Raw genomic sequence first — 8,526 nt, 5'->3', positions numbered from 1 at the left:
TGTGTGATATAGTGAAAAGGTGTGAAATACATGTAGTTTAAGTCCCAGAATAAGAAGAGAGAATAGATACATAGAATATTTTAAGACAAAAAGACTAATTTTTTCAAAGCTGATAAATCTTCAACAGATATATTCAAGAAGGGCAGAATATCAAAGTCAACAAATGCAGAAAAACCCACATACACATGCTTCATAGTCAAAAAAGCAACAGGATGATATAGGGCCAATTTTTCAAAGAAATTATAAAATGTGGGGCAAATGAATTGACATTTTTAAAGTATGAAAGGAAAAGAAAGTAAATGTTGACAATTCTATTTCCAGGTGGAAAATCTTTTAAAATAGGCAGGAAAAAATAAAGATATTATCAACAAGCAAAAGCTGAGAGAATCTTTCTGACTATATAATAAGAAATAGCAAAAAAAGTTTTAAGCAAAAATAAACTATTCCAATGTAAATATAGAAGATAATAAAGAGAAGCATCCACAAAGGTAAATATGCAAAAATATTTAAAAATATTGACTGAATAAAAAGTATAAACTTCAAGTTATAAAGTAAGGCATGGGGTATGAAGCACAGCATAAGGGGTAGAGTCAGTAATATAATAACTATCCGTGTTGACGGACGTGCACTAGTATATAAATATCTAATCACTATGTTATAAATGTAACACTAATATAACATTATATGTCAAATATAATAAAAAATAAACTGAAAAATATTTACTGATTAAACCCACACTAAAATTTATTTTCTACACAAATTTTAACTGAGTGAAGCAAAATATAGGATGAAAATGACAAAAATGGTAGAAAAGAGTAAATAAACTGTTGAAAGTTTTTTCCCAGTGTTAGGTGTGGTAAATTACTATTTTTAGGAATATCCCATTCAGCCAGTCTTCAGTTGGTTTTCAGGTTGACTTTTCTATATTTTAGTTTTAATTCCAGTTTAGTTCTGGGAAGAGGTGAGTGTAACTTCCACCTACTCTGCTGCTATCTTGGATCCTCTTTAAAAAATTTTGAATAACAAAAAGACATATTAAAATTTATCTTGCAAGCTATACAAGCTTTAATCAAAATACCTAGATAAAAGACTAAGAAGATCAAATTTAATAGTGACATCTTGATTAATTTAATAGCATACTACAAGGAAGGAATAAAGGTGAGAAGGAAAAACATAAATGAAACAGAGATGCTCCATGAAAAATCAGCTCTGCCAATTATTATGTACAAAAACAAAGATTAGAAAACTCAATCAAGGTTTATTAATCTTGACATTATTGCCATTTTAGACTCAGAGCATTTTTGTTGTGTGGGCACCCTGTTCCTTGTGGGTTAACACAAGACAGCAGCAACATCCCTCATCCCCATTGAGGACAATCCAAAATGTCCCTAGACTTTGTCAAATATGCCCTGCAGCAGGGTGGGGGCAAAATGGCCTAAACTGAGAGCCAATGTGTACTGTTTATAGGAGATACAAGGACACAGACACATTGAAAGTGAAAAGAAAGAAAAAGTTACTTAGGGAAAGCTGGTGTCATTGGGTTCACATTTGAGAAAATCAAACATGAAAGGGATTATATTTTGCTTGCTTGTTTGTTTTGTTGATTAGTATCAAAATAGAGACCAAACTGACCATAACCAAAGGGAATCGGGGAGGGGGCTAAATGGGGGAACAAAAAAAACGGTCATCAAGGAACCTGCACAGAGGACCCATGGACAAAACCAAAAGGTGTAGGACTGAGGGTGGGGGAAAGTGGAGACAACTGTGCTTGAACAACAGTAAAAAAGTAAGAGATACACTATGTGAAAATTAAAAAAATAAAAAAGCTTCTAGGCAGTATTTAAAAAAAGAAGAAAAAAATCATGAAGTGAAAATTATTATTTTTAAAAAAGAATAATTCTTAGTGTTAAAACAAAAATAATTTTGTTTGGATTTACCTATTAATTTGCTTTAAAATATTTTTAGAAAGCTTATGAAAGTGAGATAGTAAATTTCATAGATCTAGCTGGAGGTTTTAAAAAGCTCTCTGAGATAATTGAAAGATCAAGCCCAATAAAAAATAAAATCACAACATGAACAATTTAGTTGACCTGGTTGAAATACATGGACCACCATGCCACACTACAGAATACTCATTCTCTAAATGCATATGAAACATTAAAACTTGACTATTGAAGTGTCATAAAATTTTTTCCTCTGATCACAGTATATTTATTTATTTATTTATTTTGATCACAGTAAATTTAAATAAGAAAAGTCAAGTAATCAATCTTTGTAAGTTTGCAGATAAATATACATATTCACAAATAAACTAAGTTTTAAAAATCAATATGGGAAATTTTTGAAATAAATCAAATTGAACAAAGTAAGAAGAATGAAAATAAATAAAAATAGAATATATAAATTAGAAATTACATGGCAAGAGAAAATCAATAACATCATTCTTTTAAAGGAATAATAAGTGATGAAACTGTAGCAAAACTGATCAGAAAAAAATGAGTAAAAACAAATTACTAATGTTGTTATAAATGAAAAGAAAAATACCATTAGAGTTTCTATCACTATTAAAAAGTTTATAGGATGAGATCTTAGCTGACATAAAAAGTTTCTTTTTATGGAAATCGGACAGAGCAACAAGACTTACCAAAACAAATACACACAAGAATATCCAAATATTTCTAAACATGCAGAGAGACTGAATTTATAATGATAAAACATATCCTAAAAGAAAACACCAGCTTTTCATGTTTCTCTGGTGATATGTTCCTGCTATATAGGCAATAAGAAATATCATTTGAAGATTCTTTCAGAAAGGAAGAAAAGGAAAAGAAAACTGATTTTATGGAACTGCTGAAAACACTGATCTCAAAACCTGAAAAGGACATTGCAAAGAGAGATAATTGCAGGTTGGTGTATCTTATGCCAGAAAAGCCAAAATTCTATAGAAAATATTTGTAAACATAAAGAAGGGCTTATTCTAGGAATAGATGGTAGTTTTGGCTGACCTAAAAGGAAAAAGAATATAAGTATCATAAGAGATGCAGAAAATATCTATACATTTTAATATCTAATAGTGATAAAAACTCAGCAAAGTACTTATAGAATATAAATACAATATAGCTAATGTTATAATGTTAAGAAGATATCCAGCATTACCACACCCATGCTTGATTTGGGAGCAAGATGGGAATATTCACAGTAACCACCTCTATTTGAAATTATACAGCAGATCCTAGGCAGCACATACAGTCTAGAAAACAGTATTGCCCTCAATAGTGAGCATTTTTGTTTCTGTACATTTGTCGACAGACACATTCATCTCTAAGCAGAAGTCCTGGGACATGAGCCAGGCACATACTCAGCTTAATGCCAGACAGTTCTCCAAAGTGCCTGCTCCATTTTCATCCACTTTGAGAAATGTATGAGTAAATTATTTTATTCATTTGGGTCCACATATAAGTGAGATCATGATAGGAGACTCAAGAGTTGGAAAATTTTAGTTTAAGTAAATAGTTAATAAGTCTAGTAGGTAATGCCTGTGTTAAAGCTTTTGTTTCAGAAACTACAGATAAGGCCCATCCTGGTTCCTGGGAGGGACAGCCAACCTCCTGGGGCACTGCTAAAGACCATTGCCTGGGGACAAGTGGAGGCATCCAGGCCATTGTGTTCCAGGGAGGGACACACAAACACCTGCCCCTGGGAACAGCTAACTGCCCAGAAGAGAATGCTGCAGTTTCTCTCACCTAATTCTTCCTGAATTTCAAAACCCCTCACCGCACTTTGTTTATTCTCTGTTATAGAAAACGTTGGCCTGGAAAGAAATTGTAAGACAATTTGTTTTAGGGTGCAAACCTGCTGTCTTCACAGATTTCCCAACCTCTGAATAAAGTGCCCATAAAGATTCAATTCCTGTCTCTGCTTATTGGGTTTAAGAGGCAGAAAGAATGCCAATGTCTTTTCCATTTTCAATCAGATGGTATTTGTCTTTCGCAAACTGACTTATTTCACTTGGCATAATGCTCTCCAGATCCATCTAGACTATTGCAAAAAGTAACATTTTCTTCTTTTTTGTACCTGAGTAGCAGTATTTCATTGTGTAAAGGTACCATGGTTTTTTCCCCCACTCATCTACTGATGGGCACTCAGGATGTTTCTGGATCTTGGCCATTGTAAATGACCCTGCAATGTGATGGATGCATATTAACAAATATATGCCAATTCTTTTTAAATAATACTAATAAAAATTTTTATGTGTAAAATTCAATTACAGAACTATATTCTAAATATAATACTTTTATTCAATATCAGTTTTAGTTAACATCACTTTTGTTACTAATAAAGCCATTAGGTCTGGATTTGGGGACACATTTAGGTATCTAATGATTGCTATGAAGACTTTTTAAAAACATGCCTTTAAACATGGTATTGCATGTACTTCAAAGAAATGATAGACCTATTGAAGATAAAGGACCTGACATGTACTTTTTGAATGTAAGTATTTGCTGTTTTCTTTTCAACTGAGTTTCTATATACATTGCTTTTATGTAATTTTTTGTACTTAATTTATAATTTTCTAAGAGAAAAAAATATTGGTCTGAGCATTTAAACTCTTTATATTAATTATGTATATTTCTTATATAATTCTTTATATATAGATTGGGAATCAATTATATGTTTTAAAAGAAACACAATGCACCAGATACTTAAAATGCTCTTGGCCTTTTACAATAATATCACAATTTGGCCTAACATATGCTTAGAACATAAACTAATTCTTACTTCTATCACTGCCCCATTAGCTTATAATTTAGGGCTTTAGGAAATTTGCATTTAAGGGAAAATATTTTATTTTTAGAAAAAAAAATAAAGAATGTAAGAGAACAGTATGAAATATTGCTACCCGAATCCCTCATCATTAATTTTAGGGTAAAGGCAAAAATCCCAAAATGTTCTGTCAGCAAACACATGCTAGAATGAAGAAGTAAACATTCAAGAGATAGACATCCATGTTCAGTCAAGTCAGTCTTGTGGAAGCAATAGATTTAATGTTCTTTTCTACCATTCTCAAAACCCAAGGAAATAAAGGGATAGCATTGCTTTCATCAGGTCTTACTGTACTACCTGAAATGCTATGTATGTTTGGGTTTTGATTTTGCTTGTGTGTGTGTGTGAGAGTGTGTGTGTGTGTGTGTGTGTGTGTGTGTGTTTCTGACTATGTGGCCCAGATCATGTGTTCTGAAAAGCTTCCCTTTTTAAAGCACAAAGCAGGCATCATTAGTAATTCTATTGCATTTTTTCAGAGACCTTATAGTCAGTTTTTTACTTATCCTTGCCCCATATTTTCTTCTACATATCATTACAATCAAGAAATTAAATGTCTTAAGGGAACCATTAAATTCTTGAGATTTTCTTAAATCCCTCAAGAAGCACACAGGAACTACACACATTCAAAATACCCTTTTAATCAGAAGATTACCTCCAGGGACCCTACTCCCCTTAGACTAAGGTAAACACAGAACTGAATGTGTTATCCGAATCTATCTTCTGAGATGATTGTGTTTGGATCATCTCATGCTTGCTTTCTCAACCTGGAGGTTACTTCTTTGGTTCTCATATATTAAACATGAAGCTGGAATTTCAATTCTGTTACCTAGAAGGTCTATCATTCACTTAATTTATGAATGACTATAAACATCAGACACATTGAACTGTTGTTTTATGTTTTGTTTTTGTCTTTGTTTGGGAGGTAATGCACAGAAATAAACCATGGGAATGAGAGATTATGAAATTCTTGCATGAGCTAAGGTGTTGGATACCTTTTCTTCCTTTGGTAAATTCTATTCCCTTACTTCAATATCCCGTCACATACATCTTGCATATAAGTGAAAAATACAAAAATGAACATAAAGATGGGAAGGAAGATAATGCCCAGATTGTAATCTGATAAACACTTCAAATGATGAGGAGTGGGAGCAGTTTGGAATTTGGCCACTTATTCCTACTCCTCACCCTAAATTATTTCATTTTCTACATGAACATCAAAACTGGTATGCAACTTCTAATGGGACAATGGAAAAGCAATGTTTTAATTCAGTTTTAAATATCCTTTCCTAAAGGATTCATTGCAATCCATCATAACTACATATTTGCTTGGGGATTACTCACCCTGTCAGCAACTAAGTCTAACATAGGCATCTGCTCATTGATTATTCTTGTGGTAATCTGGCACTGGGTTCTTTTATGAGTTTCTACTTACTCTCCTCAAAAGTAGTGTCTATGTCTCATAAGTGAATAGATGAACCCACCCAAATCAACATCCTTTATTTCATGGAGGTAAAGCTACCCTACTGTAAACCACTTAAAATATTTGTTTTATTTTGATATAAATGTGAAAACTATAGTTAAGTTATTCAGATAAAATGAAATAAAAACCAAATTTGTATTGACTTAGTAGGAAAGACATTGCATATTATAAGAAATGGATCACAACATAAAAAATACTGTGAGGAAGTACCTATACATTTTAAAGGTTTGTTTTATTTTATGGGTTTGCTCTGCTTTTTCTCAGAAAAAGTTTAGACTCTGTTCCCTGAGTTTCCAGCGTGATAATTTCTGTTGGACATGAAAGACCAATTACAAGCTCTTGTTATTTTCTCTGCTTCATATCCCAGCTCAGAGTGCCCTCTCCCCTTTTCCCAGTGGGCAGTCTTCTCCAAAGCCAATGCCCTCTGGCTGTTTCCCTAAGGATGGCTCAGAGATGGTGGAAGTCAGGACCCTGCCTTTCATTACATCAAGTTTTAAAAATGTGGAGTATCAACAAAAGAGAAAGGTATATGTCAACTATCTTGCTTTCAATGCCATAGTAGAGTTTGTTCTTTCATCCTGATATATTTGACATCAGCACTTTTAAATCCAAAATGGGCAGTTCAAAATAGTTTCATGGCAACATAGATTAAAATTTCAACTTTGAATAGTGTGCTTTCTAAACTGGATTTCTTTACATATTTTAGAATGAAATTTACTCATTTCCCACCCCTTTCTCATTAAAACCAGCATTTTAAATGCACCCTGAACCTGGAATGTTAATGTTTTCCTTTTTCTTCATGGGATTTCCTTATAGAACAGGAAAATCAGCACTGCTTGAAAAGACTAGAGACTTTCTAGTTAAAATTTTCTAATTTTACAGATAAAACAACCAGAGCAGAAAAGACAAGAACTCAAGCCACACAAGCTAGTTAGGGAGTATCAGTAGTCTGGGTGGTGCAGAATGATTATTCTCCATTTATTCCCATCTTCTTATCATTAACAGGTTTCGAGAAAAAAAACCACATGGCTGATGTTAATTTGACCATGGTTACTGAATTTATCCTTTTGGGGCTGACAGATCGTGCTGAACTGAAAGTGTTCCTCTTTGTGTTGTTTCTGCTCATCTATACGATTTCTTTGGTGGGGAATCTAGGAATGCTCTTTCTAATCCACATAACTCCCAAACTTCAAACACCTATGTACCATTTGCTAAGCTGCCTGTCATTTGTTGATGCCTGCTATTCCTCAGTCTTTGCACCCAAAATGCTGCTGAACTTCTTTGTTGAATGGGATACAATTTCTCTTTCTGCATGCATTGTGCAGCATTTTTTTTTTCGGGTCACTTGTTACCACTGAGGGTTTCTTGTTGGCAGCAATGGCGTATGACCGCTATATGGCCATTGTGAACCCTTTACTTTATACAGTGGCGATGATGAAAAGAGTTTGTGTTGCCCTGGTCATTGGATCATGTGTAGGAGGTTTAATCAACTCACTGACACACACAATCGGCTTGGTGAAATTGTCTTTCTGTGGGCCCAATGTCATCCATCACTTCTTCTGTGACCTTCCCCCACTGTTGAAGCTCTCATATTCTGATACATCCATGAATGAATTGTTGGTATTAATCTTCTCTGGTGTTATTGCCATGATCACTTTCTTGACTGTGATGATCTCCTACATCTTCATCGTTGCTGCTATCCTGAGGATCCGCTCAGCAGCAGGGAGACACAGAGCCTTCTCTACGTGTGGGTCACACCTCACAGCTGTGACTTTGTTCTATGGCTCTATAAGTTTCAGTTACATTCAGCCAAGCTCCCAATATTCCTTAGAACACGAAAAGGTGGTATCTGTTTTTGTATACCCTTGTCATTCCTATGTTAAACCCGTTGATTTATAGCCTGAGAAACAAGGAGGTGAAGGATGCAGTGAAAAGGGCTATAGAGATGAAATGTTTTCCTTGTTAACTTTATACCATATGTGTCCTAAAGTAATACACAAACAAGTGCTTTTGATAATGATATCTCTATGAATTTATTTAAACTTTGGTCCCAAAGGCATCTTAGAGTTTGTTTAATTGGAACCCTCTGTTTTACAGTAGAACAAAAAGACTATGAAGAATTACATGTTATAGTACACATACCTGGTCATTGTGTAAACTAACCTAAAAACTATATGAAGATCTAAGTTAGTTATGTCTGGACAATTGTTGACATTTTAATT

At 33.8% G+C, this 8,526-nt stretch overlaps 1 pseudogene; it reads left to right on the top strand.

Annotated features, from left to right (window-relative positions):
* The first annotated feature begins 7,254 nt into the window (after positions 1 to 7,254).
* On the top strand, positions 7,255 to 8,270 carry LOC123827711 (annotated as a pseudogene).
* Positions 8,271 to 8,526: the final 256 nt, after the last annotated feature.

This window comes from Phyllostomus hastatus, unplaced genomic scaffold (genome assembly GCF_019186645.2).
Source record: "Phyllostomus hastatus isolate PE091 unplaced genomic scaffold, TTU_PhHast_1.1 phas_contig_896, whole genome shotgun sequence".
In the NCBI taxonomy this organism is placed as follows: domain Eukaryota; kingdom Metazoa; phylum Chordata; class Mammalia; order Chiroptera; family Phyllostomidae; genus Phyllostomus; species Phyllostomus hastatus.
Note: the sequence above shows the minus strand (reverse complement) of the source record. Positions and strands in the feature narration are given on the sequence as shown.